This window comes from Salvelinus namaycush, unplaced genomic scaffold, assembly GCF_016432855.1.
Source record: "Salvelinus namaycush isolate Seneca unplaced genomic scaffold, SaNama_1.0 Scaffold788, whole genome shotgun sequence".
In the NCBI taxonomy this organism is placed as follows: Eukaryota; Metazoa; Chordata; class Actinopteri; order Salmoniformes; family Salmonidae; genus Salvelinus; species Salvelinus namaycush.
This window is the reverse complement of record NW_024061517.1, coordinates 92,877-119,546: the sequence shown is the minus strand read 5'-3', so window position 1 is coordinate 119,546 and position 26,670 is coordinate 92,877. Positions and strand designations below refer to the sequence as shown.

The following is a 26,670-nucleotide window of genomic DNA, read 5'->3' as shown; positions in this document are numbered from 1 at the left end:
TTATTACTTATTTTTTATTCCTTTACTACTTTTCTTTACTATTTACTACTTCTTTTTTATTATCATTTATTATTTTTATTAATATTATTTAATATGTATCACTTTACTTTTTATTAATGTACTATTTATTAATTTACTATTTATTCCTTTACTATTGATTATTTTACCATTTATTATTTACTATTTATTCCTTTACTATTTTTTCCTTTACTATTTATTACTTTACTATTTATATTTTTACTATTTATTCCTTTACTATTTATTACTTTAGTATTTATTACTTTAGTCTTTATATTTTTACTATTTATTCCTTTACTATGTATTACTTTCTATGTATTCCTTTACTATTTAACTAAAATGTTTTATTACTTTAATAATTATTGCTTTACTGTTAACTATTTTACTATTTATTACTTTACTATTTATTCCTTTACTATTCACTACTTATTTTTTATTACTTTAGTATTTATATTTTTACTATTTATTCCTTTACTATTTATTACTTTCTATGTATTCCTTTACTATTTAAAAAAATTACTTTAGTACTTATTGCCTTACTGTTTATTACTTTACTGTTCATTACTTTACTATTCATTACTTTACTCTTTATTACTTTACTGTTCATTACTTTACTGTTCATTACTTTACTGTTCATTACTTTACTGTTTGTTACTTTACTATTCATTACTTTACTATTCATTACTTTACTATTCATCACTTTACTATTCATTACTTTACTATTCATTACTTTACTGTTTATTACTTTACTGTTTATTACTTTACTATTCATTACTTTACTGTTCATCACTTTACTGTTCATTACTTTACTGTTCATTACTTTACTATTCATCACTTTACTGTTCATTACTTTACTGTTCATTACTTTACTGTTCATTACTTTACTGTTCATTACTTTACTGTTTATTACTTTACTGTTTATTACTTTACTGTTCATTACTTTACTGTTCATTACTTTACTATTTATTACTTTACTGTTCATTACTTTACTGTTCATCACTTTACTATTTATTACTTTACTATTCATTACTTTACTGTTCATCACTTTACTATTTATTACTTTACTGTACATTACTTTACTGTTCATTACTTTACTGTTTATTACTTTACTGTTTATTACTTTACTGTTCGTTACTTTACTATTCATCACTTTACTATTTATTACTTTACTGTTCATTACTTTACTGTTTATTACTTTACTGTTCATTACTTTACTGTTCATTACTTTACTGTTCATTACTTTACTGTTTATTACTTTACTGTTTATTACTTTACTGTTCATTACTTTACTGTTCATCACTTTACTATTTATTACTTTACTGTTCATTACTTTACTGTTTATTACTTTACTGTTCATTACTTTACTGTTCATTACTTTACTGTTTATTACTTTACTATTCATTACTTTACTATTCATCACTTTACTATTCATTACTTTACTGTTTAATACTTTACTATTCATTACTTTACTGTTCATTACTTTACTGTTCATTACTTTACTGTTCGTTACTTTACTATTCATTATTTTACTGTCCGTTACTTTACTGTTCGTTACTTTACTGTTCATTACTTTACTGTTTATTACTTTACTGTTTATTTCTTTACTATTCATTACTTTACTATTCATTACTTTACTATGTATTACTTTACTGTTAATTACTTTGCTGTTCATTACTTTACTGTTTATTACTTTACTGTTCATTATTTTACTATTCATTACTTTACAGTTCATTACTTTACAGTTTATTAATTTACTGTTCATTACTTTACTATTTCTGACTTTACTATGTATTACTTTACTGTTCATTACTTTACTATCCATTACTTTACTGTTTATTACTTTACAGTTAATTAATTATTTTTCATCACTTTACTCTTTATTACTTTACTATTCATCACTTTACTATTCATTACTTTACTATTCATTACTTTACTATTTATTACTTTACTATTCATCACTTTACTATTCATTACTTTACTATTCATTACTTTACTATTTATTACTTTACTATTCATCACTTTACTATTCATTACTTTACTCTTCGTTACTTTACTATTCATTACTTTACTATTCATTACTTTACTGTTCATTACGTTACTGTTCATTACTTTACTATTCATTACTTTACTGTTCATTACGTTACTGTTCATTGCTTTACTGTTCATTGCTTTACTGTTTATTACTTTACTGTTTATTACTTTACTGTTTATTACTTTACTGTTCATTACTTTACTATTCATTACTTTACTAATCATTAATTATTAAATATAATTAATTAATAAATAATTAATTATTTTTCATTACTTTACTATTTATTACTTTACTATTTATTCCTAATTTTTTATGACTTCACTTTTAGTATTACCTCAGTGTCCAAAGTCTCTTATTTGCTAACGTCTACTTCTCTAATGACATCATATATATTGTAATGTGTTATATTGTACTACTCCTCCTCATACGAAGAGGAGGAGTAGTGATTCGACCAAGACGCAGCGTTGTAACGTGACATTATATTTATTTCACAAGGACGAAAACGAACACGAAAATATACTTGAACAATTTACAAAATAATAAATGATGTAGACAGACCTGGACGACGAACTTACATGAAACACGAAGAACGCATGAACAGGAAAAATGACTACATAAAACGAACGAACAAACAAAACCGAAAACAGTCCCGTGTGGCGTAACATACACAGACACTGACACAGGAGACAACCACCCACAAACAAACAATGTGACACCACCTACCTTAATATGATTCTCAATCAGAGGAGATGAAAACCACCTGCCTCTAATTGAGAACCATATCAGGTACCCATTAAACCAACATAGAAACACATAACATAGACTACCCACCCAAACTCACGCCCTGACCGTCAAACACATACAAAATAACAGAAAACCGGTCAGGAACGTGACATATATATGGTTTTATTTTGGTCAAATTATGTTTTTGAGATGTTGTCCTTTAACTCTTGCTCCTATTGAGCTTTTTTTCCCGATGTGAAAGTCTGTCTCTGTTTAATGAAGGTGTTGTTAATAAAGTTGCAGTGTGTTTGAAGGCGGTGTTGTTAATAAAGTTGCAGTGTGTTTGAAGGCGGTGTTAATAAAGTTGTGTTGTGTTTTGTAGGTGGTGGAGATTGCCCCTGCGGCCGACCTGGACCCTCATCTAAGAGAACGACTGACTTCTGACTCTGTCAAACTGGCCAAACAGGTATGGACACACACACACACACACACACACACACACACACACACACACACACACACACACACACACACACACACACACACACACACACACACACACACACACACACACACACACACACACACACACACACACACACACACACACACACACACTCTGGCTGCCTACTAATGATTGACTTGACTGCTCTGATGAATCCATCCATAAGTCTGTGAGCGTTTACTCTGCCTGCCTACTAATGAATGACCTGGCAGCTCTGATGAATCCATCCATAAGTCTGTGAGCGTTTACTCTGCCTGCCTACTAATGATTGACCTGGCAGCTCTGATGAATCCATCCATAAGTCTGTGAGCGTTTACTCTGCCTGCCTACTAATGATTGACCTGGCAGCTCTGATGAATCCATCCCTTTCATCTGGCTGTTCAGAAATTAATAATAGATATCTCTCCCTATCAAGATCACTGAGGCATCATCCTCTTGTGTGTGTGTGTGTGTGTGTGTGTGTGTGTGTGTGTGTGTGTGTGTGTGTGTGTGTGTGTGTGTGTGTGTGTGTGTGTGTGTGTGTGTGTGTGTGTGTGTGTGTGTGTGTGTGTGTGTGTGTGTGTGTGTGTGTGTGTGTGTGTGTGTGTGTGTGTGTGTGAGAGAGAGAGAAACCGACCTAGGGCTGATTTGTTCCATAAACACTAAAACATGGTGTCCTCACATCCCAATGATCGTCATGGATGTGTAGAAAAACGCTGTGGAAATATCCCTGTCCAATCGCTATCAATGAAAACATCAAATAGATTACAGGGTTGAAGGGAACAGAGGAGAGGAGATGTTACAGAGGATGAGAGTAATCAATAGTTGAGCCAGTGAGGGAACGAAGGAGAGAGGGAGGGGAGGAAAGAGATGATGGGTTTGCCCCGATGAGGATCTGTGATTTGTGATTGAAGGATGTAGAACTAAAAGTAAGAACATTGTAGAATAATAGTGAAGACATCAACACTGTGAAATAACACATGTGGAATCATGTAGTAACCAAACATTTGTGGAGAGATGGGATGGAGAGAAGAGTAGGAGAGGACGATAGGAGATGAGTAAGGAAGGTAAGGAGACCCCAGAGTCCCTGATGTGATGGAAGGATAAAGGGAAATGGAGGGATGCAGGTTAGAGGAGGAGATGAGGTAGACGAGAGAGCCCCAAGTGTCCTGAATGAAGAATGTGATGGTAGGATGGAAAGATGACGAGGGAAGAGGAGAGGAGGGAGGGGAGGAGAGGAAGAGAAGTGAAGGGAAGAGAGAAGAGAAGAGAAGAGAAGGGAGGGTAGGGGAGGACAGGGGTGTAGAAGCCCCCAGAGAGATGAAATGACAGAGGGAGAAAGAGGGGAAACAGAGAGGGGGGGGGGGAGAGATAGAGTGAGGGGAGATAGATAGATAGATAGATATATATAGAGAGAGAACGGTTAGCAATTAGACCCAACCAAATCATGAGAAAACAAAAAGAGAATTACTTGACACATTGGAAAGAATTAACAAATAAACAGAGCAAACTAGAATGCTATTGGGCCCTAAACAGAGAGTACACAGTGGCAGACTACCTGACCACTGTGACTGACCCAAAATTAAGGAAAGCTTTGACTATGTACAGACTCAGTGAGCATAGCCTTGCTATTGAGAAATGGCCACCGTAGGCAGACCTGGCTCTCAAGAGAAGACAGGCTATGTGCACACTGCCCACAAAATGAGGTGGAAACTGATCTGCACTTCCTAACCTCCTGCCAAATGTATGACCATATTAGAGACACATATTTCCCCCAGATTACACAGATCCACAAAGATTTCGAAAACAAACCCAATTTTGATAAACTCCCACATCTACTGGGTGAAATTCCCCAGTGTGCCATCACAACAGCAAGATGTGTGACCTGTTGCCACAAGAAAAGGTCAACCAGTGAAGAAGAAACACCATTTTAAATACAACCCATATTTATGCTTATTTATTTTCCCTTGTGTACTTTAACTATTTGTACATTGTTACAACACTGTATATATACATAATATTACATTTGTAATGTCTTTATTGTTTTGAAACTTCTGTATGTGTAATGTTTACTGTTAATTTTGATTGTTTATTTCACTTTTGTATATTATCTACCTCACTTGCTTTGGCAATGTTAACATATGTTTCCCATGTCGATAAAGCCCCTTGAATTGAACTGATATATGAATTAAACAACGGAGTTAGCTGAGATATGGAGTGATGAAAGGAGAGAGGAAACAACTGGATGGAAGAGAGAGAGAGAGAGAACGGACATTTTGTTGACATTTTAAGCTGTGGGCTGTGTCTCAAATCGTACCCTTTCACCCTACACCCTTCACCCTACATTACATTAAAGTAGTGCACAAAATAGGGAACAGGGTACCGCTTGGGATGGAGAGTATATCGTTTTTTAATCTTCATTCCAGAGTCATTTGTGAGATAGTTCAACCTGTCATGTCAGAGTAAGAAATGCTGTTGTTATCCCCTAGGCAAATTACTGCAGGTGTTTGTTTGTGTGTGACAGTGTGTGAGTCTGTTTGGTGTGTGTGTGTGTGTGTGTGTGTGTGTGTGTGTGTGTGTGTGTGGTGAGTGAGTGAGTTTGTGTCTGTCTCATGATGCATTCTGCTGTTGTTTGATAAGTGAAGCCTAAGTACCTTAGAGAGAGAGATGGTGAAATATTGAGAGAGGGAGAGAGAGATGGAGAGAGAGAGATGGAGAGAGAGAGATGGAGAGATATTGAGAGATGGAGAGAGAGAGAGAGATGGAGAGATATTGAGAGATGGAGAGAAAGAGAGAGAGAGATGGGGAGAGATGGAGATATTGAGAGATGGAGAGAGATGGAGAGATATTGAGATGGAGAAATATTGAGAGATGGAGAGAGATGGAGAGATGGCAGAAATATTGAGAGATGGAGAGAGAGAAATGTTGAGAGATGGAAAGAGAGAGAGAGATGGGAAGAGATGGAGAGATATTGAGAGATGGAGTGAGAGATGGAGAGAGAGATGGAGAGATGGAGAAATATTGAGATGGAGAGAGGGAGAAATATTGAGAGATGGAGAGAGAGAGGGAGAGAGAGGGAGAGAGAGAGAAATATTAAGAGATGACAGATTTGAGGGATGAGAGAGAAATATTGAGAGATGACAGATTTGAGGGATGAGAGAGAAAGACATATTGAGAGATGACAGATTTGAGGGATGAGAGAGAGATAAATATTGAGAGATGACAGATTTGAGGGAGGAGAGAGAGATAAATATTGAGAGATGACAGATTTGAGGGATGAGAGAGAGAGATAAATATTGAGAGATTACAGATTTGAGGGATGAGAGAGAATCAATTAAAGGGAGAGAAGAAAGAGGGAGAATCTTTTTATCTTGAGAGATTAAATCAGGAGGTTTAGTATTTGTTTTGTATGTTAGGGCTGTGACTGATGTTCTCCCCTACACACACACACACACACACACGCACACACACACACGCACGCACGCACGCACGCACGCACGCACGCACGCACGCACGCACGCACGCACGCACGCACGCACGCACACACACACACACACACACACACACACACACACACACACACACACACACACAAACTTCCATTGAAATATCAATTGCAATCAAGACCTCATTGTTTTTCCCACAGAAGTGAACAGCATGGATGCTGCCATTAGTAATAGGCTGTCAATCAAATAACTACTTTAAGACAGGTCTGTCAGCTTGTGTGTGTCTGCTTGTGTGTGTGTGTGAGGAATTAGTTCCATTTTCAATCACCATGTAGACAGGGGAAGGGCAACTGACGGCCGGAAGTCAGTCTGGGGCTCGATCTAAAAATGTTTTGCTGACATGGATAACAATAACAACAGGAAAACTGCACAACCAAATTTCTAAATTGCGTTTTGTGTTTTTTCAACTTTTTCTACATGCAACAGGAAGTTAGTCGAGCCAGCTATCTAAACTTGTAGTAATCGTGGTCAAATTACCGACCGTGGATCCCCCATAGATTTTTTTAGTTAGTCTTAGTAGAATTGCAGTGAACTTGCTTTAAAACAGCAACATTTTCTCTACGCCCCATGGCAACATGTGTAGAATTGCAGGAAATTTACTTTTAAATGTATTTTAGGAAGCGGCTCTACCTCACACAGGAAGCGGCCCTACCTCACACAGGAAGTGGCCCTACCTCACACAGGAAGCGGCCCTACCTCACACAGGAAGCGGCCCTACCTCACACAGGAAGCGGCCCTACCTCACACAGGAAGTGGCCCTCCCTCACACAGGAAGCGGCCCTACCTCTTAGAGGAAGTGGCCCTACCTCACACAGGAAGTGGTCCTCCCTCACACAGGAAGTGGCCCTACCTCACACAGGAAGTGGCCCTACCTCACACAGGAAGCGGCCCTACCTCACACAGGAAGTGGCCCTACCTCACACAGGAAGTGGCCCTACCTCACACAGGAAGTGGCCCTCCCTCACACAGGAAGCGGCCCTACCTCTTACAGGAAGTGGCCCTACCTCACACAGGAAGTGGCCCTACCTCACACAGGAAGTGGTCCTCCCTCACACAGGAAGTGGCCCTACCTCACACAGGAAGTGGACCTACCTCACACAGGAAGTGGCCCTACCTCACACAGGAAGTGGCCCTCCCTCACACAGGACGTGGCCCTACCTCACACAGGAAGTGACCCTACCTCACACAGGAAGTGGCCCTCCCTCACACAGGAAGTGGCCCTACCTCACACAGGAAGCGGCCCTACCTCACACAGGAAGCGGCCCTACCTCACACAGGAAGCAGGTCCTAATCCAGACACTTGTCCTCTCCCGTCTGGACTACTGCATCTCACTGTACCTACGTAGCAGCAAGAGGAACTGCCCCTCCCTACCTTCAGGCTATGCTCAAACCCTACACCCCAACCCGAGAGGAACTGCAACTCACTGTACCTACGTAGCAGCAAGAGGAACTGTCCCTCCCCACCTTCAGGCTACACTCAAACCCTACACCCCAACCTGAACACTCTGTTCTGCCACTTCAGGTCTCTTAGCCCTCCCACTCCAATGGGAGGGCAGCCCCCGCTCAGCCCAGTCCAAGCTCTTCTCTGTCCTGGCATCCCAATGGTGGAACCAGCTTCCCCCTGAAGCTAGGACAGCAGAGTCCCTGCCCATCTTCCCCCTGAAGCTAGGACAGCAGAGTCCCTGCTCATCTTCCCCCTGAAGCTAGGACAGCAGAGTCCCTGCTCATCTTCCCCCTGAAGCTAGGACAGCAGAGTCCCTGCTCATCTTCCCCATGAAACTAGGACAGCAGAGTCCCTGCCCATCTTCCCCCTGAAGCTAGGACAGCAATATCCCTGCCCATCTTCCCCCTGAAGCTAGGACAGCAGAGTCCCTGCCCATCTTCCCCCTGAAGCTAGGACAGCAGAGTCCCTGCCCATCTTCCCCCTGAAGCTAGGACAGCAGAGTCCCTGCCCATCTTCCCCCTGAAGCTAGGACAGCAGAGTCCCTGCCCATCTTCCCCCTAAAGCTAGGACAGCAGAGTCCCTGCCCATCTTCCCCCTGAAGCTAGGACAGCAGAGTCCCTGCCCATCTTCCCCCTGAAGCTAGGACAGCAGAGTCCCTGCTCATCTTCCCCCTGAAGCTAGGACAGCAGAGTCCCTGCTCATCTTCCCCCTGAAGCTAGGACAGCAGAGTCCCTGCCCATCTTCCCCCTGAAACTAGGACAGCAGAGTCCCTGCCCATCTTCCCCCTGAAGCTAGGACAGCAGCGTCCCTGCCCATCTTCCCCCTGAAGCTAGGACAGCAGCGTCCCTGCCCATCTTCCCCCTGAAGCTAGGACAGCAGAGTCCCTGCCCATCTTCCCTCTGAAGCTAGGACAGCAGAGTCCCTGCCCATCTTCCCCCTGAAGCTAGGACAGCAGAGTCCCTGCCCATCTTCCCCCTAAAGCTAGGACAGCAGAGTCCCTGCCCATCTTCCCCCTGAAGCTAGGACAGCAGAGTCCCTGCCCATCTTCCCCCTGAAGCTAGGACAGCAGAGTCCCTGTCCATATTCCCCCTGAAGCTAGGACAGCAGAGTCCCTGCCCATCTTCCCCCTGAAGCTAGGACAGCAGAGTCCCTGCCCATCTTCCCCCTGAAGCTAGGACAGCAGAGTCCCTGCCCATCTTCCCCCTGAAGCTAAGACAGCAGAGTCCCTGCCCATCTTCCCCCTGAAGCTAGGACAGCAGTCCCTGCCCATCTTCCCCCTGAAGCTAGGACAGCAGAGTCCCTGCCCATCTTCCCCCTGAAGCTAAGACAGCAGAGTCCCTGCCCATCTTCCCCCTGAAGCTAGGACAGCAGAGTCCCTGTCCATCTTCCCCCTGAAGCTAGGACAGCAGCGTCCCTGCCCATCTTCCCCCTGAAGCTAGGACAGCAGCGTCCCTGCCCATCTTCCCCCTGAAGCTAGGACAGCAGCGTCCCTGCCCATCTTCCCCTGAAGCTAGGACAGCAGAGTCCCTGCCCATCTTCCCTCTGAAACTAGGACAGCAGAGTCCCTGCCCATCTTCCCCCTGAAGCTAGGACAGCAGAGTCCCTGCCCATCTTCCCCCTAAAGCTAGGACAGCAGAGTCCCTGCCCATCTTCCCCTTGAAGCTAGGACAGCAGAGTCCCTGCCCATCTTCCCCCTGAAGCTAGGACAGCAGAGTCCCTGTCCATATTCCCCCTGAAGCTAGGACAGCAGAGTCCCTGCCCATCTTCCCCCTGAAGCTAGGACAGCAGAGTCCCTGCCCATCTTCCCCCTGAAGCTAGGACAGCAGTCCCTGCCCATCTTCCCCCTGAAGCTAGGACAGCAGAGTCCCTGCCCATCTTCCCCCTGAAGCTAAGACAGCAGAGTCCCTGCCCATCTTCCCCCTGAAGCTAGGACAGCAGAGTCCCTGTCCATCTTCCCCCTGAAGCTAGGACAGCAGAGTCCCTGCCCATCTTCCCCCTGAAGCTAGGACAGCAGAGTCCCTGCCCATCTTCCCCCTGAAGCTAGGACAGCAGAGTCCCTGCCCATCTTCCCCCTGAAGCTAGGACAGCAGAGTCCCTGTCCATCTTCCCCCTGAAGCTAGGACAGCAGAGTCCCTGCCCATCTTCCCCCTGAAGCTAGGACAGCAGAGTCCCTGCCCATCTTCCCCCTGAAGCTAGGACAGCAGAGTCCCTGCCCATCTTCCCCCTGAAGCTAGGACAGCAGAGTCCCTGTCCATCTTCCCCCTGAAGCTAGGACAGCAGAGTCCCTGCCCATCTTCCCCCTGAAGCTAGGACAGCAGAGTCCCTGCCCATCTTCCCCCTGAAGCTAGGACAGCAGAGTCCCTTCCCCCCTCTCGAAAACATCTGAAACCCTAGCTCTTCAAAGAATATCATAAATAATCCCACTCCTCACCTTGACACCCCCGGCCAGCTCTGACTTTACCTGATAGTTACTTTATTGATGAAAAGTGTATTTACTGTGAGATCCCCTGCTAGTTATCTGAAGATCACAAACAGTAAGTCGTTCTGGATAAGAGCATCTGCCTAATGACTGAAAACACTCCTTTAGCTTCGCATCCGCCTCCTCGCACCGCTTCCCTATTGAGCAAGTCACTGGTACTTCCTGTTTTTGAGTTTTTCTGCTCGTAAGCAGGAATCGGGAGGACGAGGGAGAGCTGCGTCTCTGTGTGTAGTTACTGGTACAAATGAGGTAAAACAGATGTCAGTTTCACTGCATTAAAATCACCAGCCTCTGGATGACTATGGTCCCACACACACACACACACACTCTCTCTCTCTCTCTCTCTCTCTCTCTCTCTCTCTCTCTCTCTCTCTCTCTCACTCACTCACTCACTCACTCACTCACTCACTCACTCACTCACTCACTCACTCACTCACTCACTCACTCACTCACTCACTCACTCACTCACTCACTCACTCACTCACTCACTCACTCACTCACTCACTCACTCACTCACTCACTCACTCACTCACACAGTATATATACAGGTCCTCGTCAACACTCACACCTGTGTTAACGAGAGAATCACTGACATGATGTCAGCTGATCCTTTTGTGGCAGGGCTGAAATGCAGTGGAAATGTTTTTTTGGGGGATTCAGGTCATTTGCATGGCAAAGAGGGACTTTGCAATTAATTGCAATTCATCTGATCACTCTTCATAACATTCTGGAGTATATGCAAATTGCCATCATACAAACTGAGGCAGCAGACTTTGTGAAAATGTATATTTGTGTCATTCTCAAAACTTTTGGCCATGACTGTATACACACATATAGTACATATAGACATACAGTGCACTACATGGCCAAAAGTAAATGACTAAAATCTACATGTTATTATTAGGGAGGTGTTAAAATGTTTTGCAAGGAAGCACGCCTGGTGTTTGTGTGTATGTGAGGTCACAAACTTGAAATATAGAGGTTACATATTTCTCTCTCTCTCTCTCTCTCTCTCTCTCTCTCTCTCTCTCTCTCTCTCTCTCTCTCTCTCTCTCTCTCTCTCTCTCTCTCTCTCAGAGAGAGGGAGGAACCTATTACCTTTATGTTTATGAGGTCTGGGGTCCGCTCAACAACCAAGAATTCACAAAATGGGACAAACACCAAATTGAGAGACTGTATGCAGAATTCTGCAAAAATGTAAACACCAAATAATGCATGCAGAGCAGAATTAGGCCGATACCCGCTAATTATCAAAATCCAGGAAAGAGCTGTTAAATTCTACAACCAGCTAAAAGGAAGTGATTCACAAACCTTCCATAACAAAGACATCACCTACAGAGAGATGAACCTGGAGAAGAGTCAACTAAGCAAGCTGGTCCTGGGGCTCTGTTCACAAACACAAACAGACCCCACAGAGCCACAGGACAGCAACACAATTAAACCCAACCAAATCATGAGAAAACAAAAAGATAATCACTTGACACATTGGAAAGTATTAACAAAAAAACAGAGCAAACTAGAATGCTATTTGGCCCTAAACAGAAAGTACACAGTGGCAGAATACCTGACCACTGTGACTGACCCAAACTTAAGGAAAGCTTTGACTATGTACAGACTCAGTGAGCATAGCCTTGCTATTGAGAAAGGCCGCCGTAGGCAGACCTGGCTCTCAAGAGAAGATAGGCTATGTGCACACTGCCCACAAAATGAGGTGGAAACTGAGCTGCACTTCCTAACCTCCTGCCAAATGTATGACCATATTAGAGACACATATTTCCCTCAGTTTACACAGATCCTCAAAGAATTTGAAAACAAACCTGATTTTGATAAACTCCCATATCTACTGGGTGAAATACCACAGTGACATCACAGCAGCAAGATTTGTGACCTGTTGCCACAAGAAAAGGTCAACCAGTGAAGAAGAAACACCATTGTAAATACAACCCATATTTATGCTTATTTATTTTCCCTTTTGTACTTTAACTATTTGCACATCGTTACAACACTGTATATATACATAATATGACATTTGAAATGTCTTTATTCTTTTGGAACTTTTGTGAGTGTAATGTTTAAAAAAAACTTTTGTTTATTATCTATTTCACGTGCTTTGGCAATGTTAACATATGTTTCCCATGTCAATAAAGCCCTTAAATTGAAATTTAATTCAGAGACAAAGAAAGATATAGACAATTATATTACTCAGTACACAACAACACAGTACAATCCACCCTCCAGCACCACATTACAACCGTACATCCATCCCCTCCTCTCTAACCGTACATCCATCCCCTCCTCTCTAACCGTACATCCATCCCCTCCTCTCTAACCGTACATCCATCCCCTCCTCTCCAACCGTACATCCATCCCTCCTCTCTAACCGTACATCCATCCCCTCCTCTCTAGCCGTACATCCATCCCCTCCTCTCCAACCGTACATCCATCCCCTCCTCTCTAACCGTACATCCATCCCCTCCTCTCTAGCCGTACATCCATCCCCTCCTCTCTAACCGTACATCCATCCCCTCCTCTCTAGCCGTACATCCATCCCCTCCTCTCCAACCGTACATCCATCCCCTCCTCTCTAACCGTACATCCATCCCCTCCTCTCTAGCCGTACATCCATCCCCTCCTCTCCAACCGTACATCCATCCCTCCTCTCTAACCGTACATCCATCCCCTCCTCTCTAGCCGTACATCCATCCCCTCCTCTCTAACCGTACATCCATCCCCTCCTCTCCAACCGTACATCCATCCCCTCCTCTCCAACCGTACATCCATCCCCTCCTCTCTAGCCGTACATCCATCCCCTCCTCTCTAGCCGTACATCCATCCCCTCCTCTCCAACCGTACATCCATCCCCTCCTCTCTAGCCGTACATCCATCCCCTCCTCTCTAACCGTACATCCATCCCCTCCTCTCTAGCCGTACATCCATCCCCTCCTCTCTAACCGTACATCCATCCCCTCCTCTCCAACCGTACATCCATCCCCTCCTCTCTAGCCGTACATCCATCCCCTCCTCTCTAGCCGTACATCCATCCCCTCCTCTCCAACCGTACAACCATCCCCTCCTCTCCAGCCGTACATCCATCCCCTCCTCTCTAGCCGTACAACCATCCCCTCCTCTCTAGCCGTACATCCATCCCCTCCTCTCCAACCGTACATCCAGCCCCTCCTCTCCAGCCGTACATCCAACCCCTCCTCTCCATCCGTACATCCAACCCCTCCTCTCCAGCCGTACATCCAGCCCCTCCTCTCCATCCGTCCATCCAACCCCTCCTCTCCATCCGTACATCCAACCCCTCCTCTCCAGCCGTACATCCAGCCCCTCCTCTCCAACCGTACATCCAACCCCTCCTCTCCATCCGTACATCCAGCCCCTCCTCTCCAGCCGTACATCCAACCCCTCCCCTCCTCTCCAACCGTACATCCAACCCCTCCTCTCCAACCGTCCATCCAGCCCCTCCTCTCCAGCCGTACATCCATCCCCTCCTCTCCAGCCGTACATCCATCCCCTCCTCTCTAGCCGTACATCCATCCCCTCCTCTCCAGCCGTACATCCATCCCCTCCTCTCCAGCCGTACATCCATCCCCTCCTCTCCAGCCGTACATCCATCCCCTCCTCTCTAGCCGTACATCCATCCCCTCCTCTCTAACCGTACATCCATCCCCTCCTCTCCAACCTTACATCCATCCCCTCCTCTCTAACCGTACATCCATCCCCTCCTCTCCAGCCGTACATCCAACCCTCTTTTCTAGCCGTACATCCAGCCCCTCCTCTCCATCCGTACATCCAACCCCTCCTCTCCAGCCGTACATCCAGCCCCTCCTCTCCAGCCGTACATCCATCCCCTCCTCTCTAGCCGTACATCCATCCCCTCCTCTCTAACCGTACATCCATCCCCTCCTCTCTAGCCGTACATCCATCCCCTCCTCTCTAACCGTACATCCATCCCCTCCTCTCTAGCCGTACATCCATCCCCTCCTCTCTAACCGTACATCCATCCCCTCCTCTCTAACCGTACATCCATCCCCTCCTCTCCAACCGTACATCCATCCCCTTGATCCCAAATAACTGCTGAACCAGGTGCGCAGAGACCAGGTGCGCAGAGACCAGGTGCGCAGAGACCATCGCTTTGAATAATAACCGGGTCTGTCCCTTCTCTGACCCAGTTCCTCCAACTTGGCCAAACAAAAAGTTTAACAAAACACATTTGTCCCTTTCGTACTTCATCAAACACCCCAGAAAGCATTATCCTCACACACACAGAGTCCAACAGTAACAGCATTACCCTGCAATAGACAGAGAGTCCAACAGTAACAGCATTACCCTGCAACACACAGAGTCCAACTGTAACAGCATTACCCTGCAATAGACAGAGAGTCCAACAGTAACAGCATTATCCTCACACACACAGAGTCCAACAGTAACAGCATTACCCTGCACACACAGAGTCCAACTGTAACAGCATTACCCTGCAATAGACAGAGAGTCCAACAGTAACAGCATTATCCTCACACACACAGAGTCCAACAGTAACAGCATTACCCTGCACACACAGAGTCCAACTGTAACAGCATTACCCTGCAATAGACAGAGAGTCCAACAGTAACAGCATTACCCTGCAATAGACAGAGAGTCCAACAGTAACAGCATTACCCTGCAACACACAGAGTCCAACAGTAACAGCATTACCCTGCAACACACAGAGTCCAACAGTAACAGCATTACCCTGCAACACACAGAGTCCAACAGTAACAGCATTACCCTGCAATAGACAGAGAGTCCAACAGTAACAGCATTACCCTGCAACACACAGAGTCCAACAGTAACAGCATTACCCTGCAATAGACAGAGAGTCCAACAGTAACAGTAACAGCATTACCCTGCAACACACAGAGTCCAACTGTAACAGCATTACCCTGCAATAGACAGAGAGTCCAACAGTAACAGCATTACCCTGCAACACACAGAGTCCAACAGTAACAGCATTACCCTGCAACACACAGAGTCCAACAGTAACAGCATTACCCTGCAATAGACAGAGAGTCCAACAGTAACAGTAACAGCATTACCCTGCAACACACAGAGTCCAACAGTAACAGCATTACCCTGCAACACACAGAGTCCAACAGTAACAGCATTACCCTGCCACACTCTCAGCCCCCACAACCCCCTGCCACACTCTCAGCCCCCACAACCCCCTGCCACGCTCTCAGCCCCCACAACCCCCTGCCACGCTCTCAGCCCCCGCAACCCCCTGCCACGCTCTCAGCCCCCACAACAGTAAGCTCCTGATGTGACTAATACTGAGGGTGTACAGCACCTTAACCCCCCCACTTCCTCAATCTCCCCCCAGGTTCAGAGTGGGTCTTTCGGACCCCCCCCTGCCAGTCCCCAGTCTCTGCTGTTACTTGCAGTGGTGTGAACGGTGTTGTCCCCTCCTCCGCAGGCTGCTCCAGCACCCTCCTCACTGGGTCAGGACCTCCTCCATGACTCACTCCAAGCTGCCTAAGAGACATTAGTCCCACCTGCTGTGTCAACTGTTAGGGCCCCTCAGTAATGCAGCATAGAAATCAGAGACCCCCTGTTGTGTTTAGTCTCTCATAAAGAAGAGCTGCTAGTCCAGTCCTAAACCACCAGTCCGCCTCAACAGACAACATTAACAACATTTTACAGCGTTTTACAACATTTTACAGCATTTTACAACATTTTACAGCATTTTACAACATTTTACAGCATTTTACAACATTTTACAGCCTCGGACAAATATGATGGGCTTTCCCCCAAATGGCATCCCATTCCTTACATTTTTATTACGTGTTTTATTTAAAAACCTCTTAAGGATCTTGCCCCTTGTTTTCAATTTTCGTCTCTAAAATGTCATACCCAAATCTAACTGCCCGTAGCTCAGGACCTGAAGCAAGGATATGCTGATTCTTGATACCATTTGAAAGGAAACACTTTGAAGTTTGTGGAAATGTGAAATTAATGTAGGAGAATATAACACATTAGATCTGGTAAAAGAAAATACAAAGAAAAAAACAACTGTTTTTTTTTGTACCATCATCTTTGAAATGCAAGAGAAAGGCCATAATGTATATGCGACGTTTTAGACTGATCCAATGAACCATTGCATTTCTGTTCAAAATGTTGTATCAAGACTGCCCAACATGTGGTTAATTGGTTTATTAATACATTTTCAAGTTCATAATTGTGCACTCTCCTCAAACAATAGCATGGTATTATTTCACTGTAATAGCTACTGTAAATTGGACTAATAAGAACTTAGACAAACAAGAATTTAAGCTTTCTGCCAATATCAGATATGTCTATGTCCTGGGAAATGTTCTTGATAATCACATTAGCTCAACCATCCGAGGGTGGGACATCGATCTGTAGAGATCCTTAAGATATTCTTTATTTAATCTTCATTTAACCTTCATTTAACCTTTATTTAACCTTTCATTTAACCTTTGTTTAACCTTTGTTGAACCTTTGTTTAACCTTTACATCCCTATGGCTCAGGTGAGAAGTAGTGCACTCTATAGGGGATGTGTACCATATTGGACCTTGCCTGACGACTCCTACTGAATTGAATTCTATATCGCTACGGAAACGTTGGTGGGCGTGGTGTTTGGCCAGAGCCGTGTGGATGGCTAGCCAGGCTAATTTGGAACACAGCCCTGGAGTGACAGGCTTTTTTTTACATCTCTCAACCTCCCTCTTTCCCTCAGAGGGACAGGCGCTAATGAAAGACGAGTTGGATGAACACACACACACACACACACACACACACACACACACACACACACACACACACACACACACACACACACACACACACAAACACACACACGTCAGCACTTTTCTATTTTTACGGTCCCCCTCCGCTAATTTGCCTCTGACCATAGACAATGTGTTCTGAGCCTTTCACCTCCTTCTCTCCCTCTCTCCTTCACCTCCTTCTCTCGCTCTCTCCTTCATCTCTCGCTCTCTCCTTCACCTCCTTCTCTCGCTCTCTCCTTCATCTCTCGCTCTCTCCTTCACCTCCTTCTCTCGCTCTCTCCTTCACCTCCTTCTCTCCCTCTCTCCTTCATCTCCTTCTCTCGCTTTCTCCTTCACCTCCTTCTCTCGCTCTCTCCTTCATCTCCTTCTCTCGCTCTCTCCTTCACCTCCTTCTCTCGCTCTCTCCTCCTTCTCTCCCTCTCTCCTTCATCTCCTTCTCTCGCTTTCTCCTTCACCTCCTTCTCTCGCTCTCTCCTTCATCTCCTTCTCTCGCTCTCTCCTTCACCTCCTTCTCTTCCTCTCTCCTTCATCTCTCGCTCTCTCCTTCACCTCCTTCTCTCGCTCTCTCCTTCACCTCCTTCTCTCCCTCTCTCCTTCATCTCCTTCTCTCGCTCTCTCCTTCACCTCCTTCTCTTCCTCTCTCCTTCATCTCCTTCTCTCCCTCTCTCCTTCACCTCCTTCTCTCACTCTCTCCATCTCCTTCTCTCCTTCACCTCCTTCTCTCCCTCTCTCCTTCATCTCCTTCTCTCGCTCTCTCCTTCCATCTCTTCTCTCCTTCACCTCCTTCTCTACCTCTCTCCTTCACCTCCTTCTCTCCCCTCCCTCTCTCCTTCAATCCCTCCTCTCCCTCTCTCCTTCACCTCCTTCTCTTCCTCGCTCCTTCACCTCCCTCTCTCCTTCACCTCCTCCTCTCCCCCCGCTCTCTCTTTTCCTTTCCTTCCGTCTCTCCTTCAATATCTCCTTCTTTCCTTCTTTCCTTCTTTCCTTCTTTCCTTCTTTCCTTCTTTCCCTCCCTCCCTCCCTCCCTCCCTCCCTCCCTCCCTCCCTCCCTCCCTCCCTCCCTCCCTCCCTCCCTCCCTCCCTCCCTCTACTAGCCACCATGTTGTTGCTGTCGAATCCTACCTTCCCCTCCCCTTGCCTTCCCCTCCCCTTGCCTTCCCCTCCCCTTACCTTCCCCTCCCCTTACCTTCCACTCCCCTTGCCTTCCCCTCCCCTTGCCTTCCCCTCCCCTTGCCTTCCCGTCCCCTTGCCTTCCCCTCCCCTTGCCTTCCTCATCCCCCATCTTTCTCCTCTATAGTGTGAATGTCTACAACAGTTGTTGCTGTCTAATTCTCTCTCTCCATCTGCCTCACTCTCTCCTCTATAGTGTCACAGTCTGCTAGCCACAGTGTTGTTGCTGTCTAATTCTCTCTCTCCACCTGTCTTTCTCTCCACACCCCCCCCCCCCTCTCTCCCACTCCCTCTCTCCTCTTATCTCTCGCTCTCCTCTGTGTCTGCTATCAGTGGATCCTGCTGAGGCCGGTACGGCTCATAATAGCGTCTGTAAAGGAACTAATGAAATGGCATCAAACACATAGAAACCATATGTTTGAGGTATTTGATTCCATTCCGTTCCAACTCCGCTCCAGTCATTACCACGAGCCCTTCCTCCCCGATTAACATGCCATCAACCTCCCTCCCTTCCTTCCTCTCCCCCCCTATCTGAATCCAATTCAAAAGGATTTATTGGCATGGAAACATACAGTATGTGTACATTGCCAAAGCAAGTGAAATAGATAATAAAATTTAAATGAGCAGTAAATATCACAGAAGTTCAACAGGTATAGAGACGTTTCAAATATACAGTGTTGTAATGATGTGCAAATAGTTAAAGTACAAAAATAAATGAACTTAACCTGTTATGGCTGCAAGGGGCAGTATTGAGTAGCCAGTTAAATCGTGCCCATTTCAAACGGCCTCGTACTCAATTCTTGCTCGTACAATATGCATATTATTATTACTATTGGATAGAAAACACTCTCTAGTTTCTAAAACCGTTTGAATTATTTCTCTGAGTGAAATAGAAGTCATTCTGCAGCACACTTCCTGACCAGGAAGTGGAATGTCAGAAATCGATGCTCTGTTCAACTTCATGCCTATACATGGGCGTGATACGTAAGAGTCTACATACACTTCATACACCTTCCCCTGGTTGTCAAGAGGCGGTGAGAGAAAAAATTTCGTGTTTATCTTGGTCTGAGGTGGAATTAAAGCTCTTTGTTTGACTTGACCGTCCATTTCCTGTTTCTGGAGCGCGCGAAAGAGGACATGAATTTGCCTTCTGTTTTGCTCTCGTTATGGACGACTAACATCTCCGTCTTAGATTTTATTTGATACATGTGACCATATCATCGTAACGTATGTTTTTTCAATATAGTTTAATCAGATTATTGAATTTTTTTCGGGAGTTTTGCCGTGTTCCGTTCTCTGACTTTGTTGACGTTGGAGTGATCCGTGCCACTTGGCAAGTGCCCATGCTAAATGAAGAGGGATATTTGCCGTTCCAGATCAAAACAACAACTGTTCTGGACAAAGGACACCTTGTCCAACATTCTGACGGAAGATCACCAAAAGTAAGAAACATTTTATGATGCTATTTCTAATATCTGTCGTGCATGTGAACTGGTCGTGGGCGCCCAAGTGTTTCTGGCTATTGTGGCTACGCTAATATAACGCTACATTTTGTTTTCGCTGTAAAACATTTAATAAATCGGAAATATTGTCTGGAATCACAAGATGCCTGTCTTTCAGTTGCTGTACACTATGTATTTTTCAGAAATGTTTTATGATGAGTAATTAGGTATTTGACGTTGGTGTCTGTAAATATTATGGCTGCTTTCGGTGCAATTTCTGATTGTAGCTGAAATGTAAACTATGATTTATACCTGAAATATGCACATTTTTCGAACAAAACATATGCTATACAATAAATATGTTATCAGACTGTCATCTGATGAAGTTGTTTCTTGGTTAGTGGCTATTTATATCTTTATTTGGTCGAATTTGTGATAGCTACTGATGGAGTAAAAAACTGATGGAGTAAGAATAGTGGTGTCTTTTGCTAACGTGGTTAGCTAATAGATTTACATATTGTGTCTTCCCTGTAAAACATTTTAAAAATCGGACATGTTGGCTTGATTCACAAGATGTGTACCTTTCATCTGGTGTCTTGGACTTGTTAATGTGTGAAAGTTAAATATTTAAAAAAAATATCTTTTGAATTTCGCGCCCTGCACTTGAGCTGGATGTTGTCATAAGTGTACCGGTGTCGGGCTGCACCCCAAACAGGATAAATATGGGTTGTATTTACAATGGTGTTTGTTCTTCACTGGTTGACCTTTTCTTGTGGTAACAGGTCACAAATCTTGCTGCTGTGATGGCACACTGGGGAATTTCACCCAGTAGATAGGGGAGTTTATCAAAATCAGGTTTGTTTTCGAATTATTTGTGGATGTGTGTAATCTGAGGGAAATATGTGTCTCTAATATGGTCATACATTGGGCAGGAGGTTAGGAAGTGCAGCTCAGTTTCCACCTCATTTTGTGGGCAGTGTGCACATAGCCTGTCTTCTCTTGAGAGCCAGGTCTGCCTACGGCAACCTTTCTCAATAGCAAGGCTATGCTCACTGAGTCTGTACATAGTCAAAGCTTTCCTTAAGTTTGGGTCAGTCACAGTGGTCAGGTATTCTGCCACTGTGTACTCTCTGTTTAGGGCCCAATAGCATTCTAGTTTGCTCTGTTTTTTTGTTAATTCTTTCCAATGTGTCAAGTAATTGTCTTTTTGTTTTCTCATGATTTGGTTGGGTCTAATTGTTTTGCTGTCCTGTGGCTCTGTGGGGTCTGTTTGTGTTTATGAACAGAGCCCCAGGACCAGCTTGCTTAGGAGACTCTTCTCCAGGTTCATCTCTCTGTAGGTGTAACGGTTTCTCTCCTCCTCTTCGTCTGAAGAGGAGGAGTAGGGATTTGACCAAAACGCAGCGTGTTGTGAAGACATGATGAATATTTATTAAAGCAAAGACGAACACGAAAAAACACTTAAAATTACAAAACAACAAAACGACGTAGACTGACCTAAAACATGAGAACTTACATATAACATGAATTAAGAACTCACGAACAGGAACGGACTACATCAAACGAACGAACAAACGAAACAGTCCCGTGTGGTGCACATACACAGACACGGAAGACAATCACCCACAAACAAACAGTGTGAACAGCCAACCTATATATGGTTCTCAATCAGAGGAAAACGTCAAACACCTGTCTCTGATTGAGAACCATATAAGGCTGATTACAAGTGACCTAAACATAGAAACACAAAACATAGAATGCCCACCCCAACTCACGCCCTGACCAACTAAACACATACAAAAATAACATAAAACAGGTCAGGAACGTGACAGAACCCCCCCCCTCAAGGTGCGAACTCCGGACGCACCACCAAAAGTTTAGGGGAGGGTCTGGGTGGGCATCTGTCCACGGTGGTGGCTCAGGCTCTGGGCGTGGTTCCCATCCCACCATAATACATCCCCGCTTCTTTATTCCCCTCACAATGCCCACCCTCCAAATAACCCCACCTAAATTAAGGGGCATCACCAGGATAAGGAGCAGCACCGGAATGAGGGGCAACACCAGAATGAGGGGCAACACCAGAATGAGGGGCAACAACAGAATGAGGGGCAACAACCGAATGAGGGGCAGATCCTGGCTGGCTGGCTCTGGCGGATCCTGGCTGGCTGGTTCTGGCGGATCCTGGCTGGCTGGTTCTGGCGGATCCTGGCTGGCTGGCTCTGGCGGATCCTGGCTGGCTGGCTCTGGCTGATCCTGGCTGGCTGGCTCTGGCGGATCCTGGCTGGCTGGCTCTGGCGGATCCTGGCAGGCTGGCTCTGGCGGATCCTGGCAGGCTGCCTCTGGCGGATCCTGGCTGGCTGGCTCTGGCGGATCCTGGCTGGCTGGCTCTGGCGGATCCTGGCTGGATGACGGCTCTGGCTGGTCATGGCTGGATGACGGCTCTGGCTGGTCATGGCTGGATGACGGCTCTGGCTGGTCATGGCTGGATGACGGCTCTGGCTGGTCATGGCTGGATGACGGCTCTGGCTGGTCATGGCTGGATGACGGCTCTGGCTGGTCATGGCTGGATGACGGCTCTGGCTGGTCATGGCTCGCTGACGGCTCTGGCTGATCCTGTCTGGCGGAAGGCTCTGGCTGATCCTGTCTGGCGGAAGGCTCTGGCTGATCCTGTCTGGCGGAAGGCTCTGGCTGCTCCTGTCTGGCGGAAGGCTCTGGCTGCTCCTGTCTGGCGGAAGGCTTTGGCTGCTCCTGTCTGGCGGAAGGCTCTGGCGGCTCCTGTCGGGCGGAAGGCTCTAGCGGCTCCTGTCTGGCGGAAGGCTCTAGCGGCTCCTGTCTGGCGGACGGCTCTGTAGGCTCATGGCAAACGGGCGGCTTTGCAGGCTCATGGCAGACGGGCGGCTTTGAAGGCTCAGTACCGACGGGCGGCTTTGAAGGCTCAATACAGACGGGCAGTTCATGCGGCGCTTGGCAGACGGACAGTTCAGACGGCGTTGGGCAGGCAGACAGTTCAGGCGCCGTTGGGCAGACGGGCAGTTCAGGCGCCGCTGGGCAGACGGCAGACTCTGGCCGGCTGAGACGCACTGTAGGCCTAGTGCGTGGTACCGGAACTGGAGGTACCGGGCTAAAGACACGCACCTTCAGGCTAGTGCGGGGAACAACAACAGGGCACACTGGACTCTCAAGGCGTACTATAGGCCTGGTGCGTGGTACCGGCACTGGTGGTACCGGGCTGAGGGCACGCACATCAGGGCGAGTACGGGGAGAAGGAACAGTGCGCACAGGGCTCTGGAGACGCCCTGAAAGCCTGGTGCGTGGTGCCGGAACTGGAGGTACCGGGCTGAGGGCACGCACCTCAGGGCGAGTGCGGGGAGAAGGAACAGTGCGCACAGGGCTCTGGAGACGCACAGGAGGCTTGGTGCGTGGCGCCGGGACTGGAGGCACTGGGCTGGAGACACGCACCATAGGGCTAGTGCGTGGAGGAGGAACAGGGCTCTGGCTACGCACTGGAAGCCTGGTGCGTGGTGTAGGCACTGGTGGTACTGGCCTGGAGCGGGGAGGTGGTGCCGGAAATACCGGACCGTGCAGGCGTACTGGCTCCCTTGAGCACTGAGCCTGCCCAACCTTACTTGGTTGTATACTCCCCGTCGCCCGACCAGTGCGGGGAGGTGGAATAACCCGCACCGGGCTATGTAGGCGAACCGGGGACACCATGCGTAAGGCTGGTGCCATGTAAGCCGGCCCGAGGAGACGCACTGGTGGCCAGATGCGTTGGGCCGGCTTCATGACATCCGGCTCAAAGCTCAATCTAGCCCGGCCGATACGAGGAGCTGGTATGTACCGCACCGGGCTATGCACACGTACAGGAGACACCCTGCGCTCTACTGCGTAACACGGTGTCTGCCCGTACTCTCGCTCTCCACTGTAATTACAGGGAGTGGGCGCAGGTCTCCTACCTGACTTCGCCACTCTCCCTTTTAGCCCCCCCCCAAGAAATTTTTGGGGTTTACTCACCGGCTTCCTTGCTAGTCACGTACCCTCATAACTCCGGTTGCCTCTGCTCTCCTAATCGCCTCCAGCTGTTCCCATGGGAGGCGATCTCTTCCAGCCAGGATCTCCTCCCATGTGTAGCAACCCTTGCCGTCCAAAACATCCTCCCATGTCCACGAGTCCTGTTTTTTTTGTTGCGCTCTCCCACGCCGCTTGGTCTTTGGTTGGTGGGTGATTCTGTAACGGTTTCTCTCCTCCTCTTCGTCTGAAGAGGAGGAGTAGGGATTTGACCAAAACGCAGCGTGTTGTGAAGACATGATTAATATTTATTAAAGCAAAGACGAACACGAAAAAACACTTGAAAATTACAAAACAACAAAACGACGTAGACTGACCTAAAACTGAGAACTTACATATACATGAACGAAGAACTCACGAACAGGAACGGACTACATCAAACGAACGAACAAACGAAACAGTCCCGTGTGGTGCACATACACAGACACGGAAGACAATCACCCACAAACAAACGTGTGAACACCAACCTATATATGGTTCTCAATCAGAGGAAAACGCAAACACCTGTCTCTGATTGAGAACCATATAAGCTGATTACAAGTGACCTAAACATAGAAACACAAAACATAGAATGCCCACCCCAACTCACGCCCTGACCAACTAAACACATACAAAAATAACATAAAACAGGTCAGGAACGTGACAGTAGGTGATGGCTTTTTTATGGAAGGTTTGAGAATCGCTTCCTTTTATGTTGTTTGTAGAATTTAACGTTTATTTTCTGGATTTTGATAATTAGCAGGTATCAACCTAATCCTGCTCTGCGTGCATTATTTGAGCAATAAGGCACGAGGGGGTGTGGTATATACCACGGCTAAGGGCTGGTCGTAAGCACGATGCAACACGGAGTGCCTTATTGCTATTATACACTGTTTACCAATGCAATAAGAGCAGTAAAAACACCTGTGGTATACGGTCTGATATAACACAGCTGTCAGCCAATCAGCCATCAGCTCGAACCACCCCGTTAATAATTGGTGTTCTACGTTGTATGTTTTTGCAGAATTCTGCATGCAGAGTCTCATTTTGGTGTTTGTCTTTTTTTGTGATATCAAGGTTGTTGAGCGGACCCCAGACCTCACAACCATAAAGGGCAATGGGCTCTCTCTCTCGTTCTCTCTCTCGTTCTCTCTCTCTCGTTCTCTCTCTCTCGTTCTCTCTCTCTCTCGTTCTCTCTCCCTCTCTCTCGTTCTCTCTCCCTCTCTCTCGTTCTCTCTCCCTCTCTCTCGTTCTCTCTCCCGTTCTCTCTCGTTCTCTCTCCCTCTCTCTCGTTCTCTCTCCCTCTCTCTCGTTCTCTCTCCCGTTCTCTCTCCCTCTCTCTCGTTCTCTCTCCCGTTCTCTCTCTCTCGTTCTCTCTCCCTATCTCTCATTCTCTCTCCCGTTCTCTCTCTCTCGTTCTCTCTCCCTCTCTCTCGTTCTCTCTCCCTCTCTCTCGTTCTCTCTCCCTCTCTCTCGTTCTCTCTCCCGTTCTCTCTCTCTCGTTCTCTCTCCCTCTCTCTCGTTCTCTCTCCCTCTCTCTCGTTCTCTCTCCCTCTCTCTCGTTCTCCTCTCCCGTTCTCTCTCCCTCTCTCTCGTTCTCTCTCCCGTTCTCTCTCTCTCGTTCTCTCTCCCTCTCTCTCGTTCTCTCTCCCGTTCTCTCTCCCCCTCTCTCGTTCTCTCTCCCGTTCTCTCTCTCTCGTTCACTCTCCCTCTCTCTCGTTCTCTCTCTCCCGTTCTCTCTCCCTCTCTCGTTTCTCTCTCCCTCTCTCTCGTTCTCTCTCCCTCTTCTCTCGTTCTCTCTCCCTCTCTTCCCTCTCTCTCGTTCTCCTCTCCCTCTCTCCTCGTTCTCTCTCCCTCTCTCTCGTTCTCTCTCCCTCTCTTCTCGTTCTCTCTCCTCTCTCTCTCTTCTCTCCCCTCTCTCCTCTCTCTCTCCCGTTCTCTCTCCCCTCCTTCGTTCTCTCTCCCTCTCTCTCGTTCTCTCTCCCTCTCTCTCGTTCTCTCTCCCTCTCTCTCGTTCTCCTCTCCTCTCTCTCGTTCTCTCTCCCTCTCTCCGTTCTCTCTCCCTCCTCCTCGTTCTCTCTCCCTCTCTCTCTCGTTCTCTCTCCCTCTCTCTCTCTCTCTCTCCCTTCTCTCTCTCTCTCTCGTTCTCTCTCTCTCTCTCTCGTTCTCTCTCTCTCTCTCTCTCCCCTTCTCTCTCCCTCTCTCTCGTCTCTCTCCCCTCTCTTTCCCTCTCTCTCGTTTCTCTCTCCCTCTCTCTCGTTCTCTCTCCCTCTCTCCTCGTTCTCTTCTCCTCTCTCTCTCGTTCTCTCTCCCTCTCTCTCTCTCTCTCTCTCCCGTTCTCTCTCCCTCTCTCTCGTTCTCTCTCCCTCTCTCTCGTTCTCTCTCCCTCTCTCTCGTTCTCTCTCCCTCTCTCTCGCTCTCTCTCCCTCTCTCGTTCTCTCTCCCTCTCTCTCGTTCTCTCTCCCTCTCTCTCGTTCTCTCTCCCTCTCTCTCGTTCTCTCTCTCTCTTTCTCTCTCTCGTTCTCTCCCTCTCTCT

General features: G+C 46.5%; 1 long non-coding RNA gene across 1 annotated transcript in view; it reads left to right on the top strand.

The window, feature by feature from the left end:
- Positions 1 to 3,153: 3,153 nt before the first annotated feature.
- The window catches only part of LOC120042818, a 114,799-nt gene continuing 91,282 nt past the window's right edge, over positions 3,154 to 26,670 (top strand). The window contains exon 1 of the long non-coding RNA XR_005476243.1: positions 3,154 to 3,239. This is a non-coding gene — a long non-coding RNA (uncharacterized LOC120042818). The remainder of the gene's footprint in view (positions 3,240 to 26,670) is intronic.